Source organism: Echinops telfairi, unplaced genomic scaffold, assembly GCF_000313985.2.
Source record: "Echinops telfairi isolate 266 unplaced genomic scaffold, ASM31398v2 ScPeMD7_11;HRSCAF=52, whole genome shotgun sequence".
Lineage (NCBI taxonomy): Eukaryota > Metazoa > Chordata > Mammalia > Afrosoricida > Tenrecidae > Echinops > Echinops telfairi.
This window is the reverse complement of record NW_022103908.1, coordinates 8,170,867-8,172,194: the sequence shown is the minus strand read 5'-3', so window position 1 is coordinate 8,172,194 and position 1,328 is coordinate 8,170,867.

Sequence of the window (1,328 nt, the reverse complement as noted above, 5' to 3'; positions counted from 1 at the left end):
ACTTCATTTTCCCCACATCTCCCTCTCCCATGTCCCCCAGAACCTTCGGTCTTTTTATTTTCTCTTCAGATTGTTATCCCACTTATCTTATCTAGATAGACCTGCAGAGATAATAATATGCACAAAAACAAGACAGAGCAAAACAAAGCAACAAAAGAAAACAAAACCACCACCACCACCACCACAAAAAACAATCACACACAAAAAAAGAAAAGCCTTTAAATAGTTCATGGTCTGTTTGTTGACCTTTAGGAATGTTTTCCAGTTGAGTATGATGGGGTGCCACACCTGGCCCCAAAGTCTATTTTTGGTACTCCCTCCAGACTTCTTTGCTCTGCTACCCTTTCTGTTCTGTTGCCTGCCTTTAGTGTTTTGCCTCGGTCTGGTGGGGTCAGATCAGGTGCAGTTCCCACCCAATGTCTCTAGTGTTGTCCCCTGCAGGGCTATGCGTCAGTGAGGGATGGCATGTCTTGTAGTGAGGCTGGCCATATGGTCCTCTCTGTGCATTGGCTGCTCTGAACAGGGATATCATCCTCAAGGCTTGGTGGGCCAGGTTGTGCTCCACTCTCTCTTCCTCCCCCATCATTTGCTCCTGTGTGCTCTGATCAGACATGTCCCTCCCCTGAGCTGTAGCTTCAGTGCTGTCCTCTGAAGTAAATTCTTGTGAGGGGAGGGGAGCTGTCCACATAGTTGGGATTGGGGCCAACTTTACTTTTGAAAACACTACTTAGAACATACCATCTGCTTTAGTTATCTCATTTCCACGGAGTGTGTACTGACTCAGGGTCAGCAGTTCAAAACCACTAGCCCTCTCTGTGGGAGAAAGATGAGACCCCGAAGTGTTACAGTCCTCAGAAGCCCATAGGGTGAGTTCTCTAGGCCCCTTTGGGTCCCGATGAATCAGTGTTGAGTTAATTGCAGTGAGTTTGTTTTGAGTATATTCAACATAGAAACCACACTCCTACATGGGATTATAATCACAGGAAAAGGGATTAAGATTTGCAACCCATATTTTGGAACAGCGGTTTTCAACCTGTGGGTCTCTACCCCTTTGAGAGTCGAACAACCTTTTCACAGGGGTCACCCGATTCATAACAGTAGCAAAATGACAGTTATGAAGTAGCAACGAAAATAATTTTATGGTTGGGGGGGAGGGTCACCACAACATGAGGAACTGTATTAAAGGGTCGTAGCATTAGGAAGGTTGAGAACCACTGTTTTGAAAGGATATAATTAAATCCATCGCATGATCCTCTATGCTTTCAAATTAAATGTACTGATACATTCCTGAAGAAGAAATACAAAATGAGTAACCACATTGAAGTAAA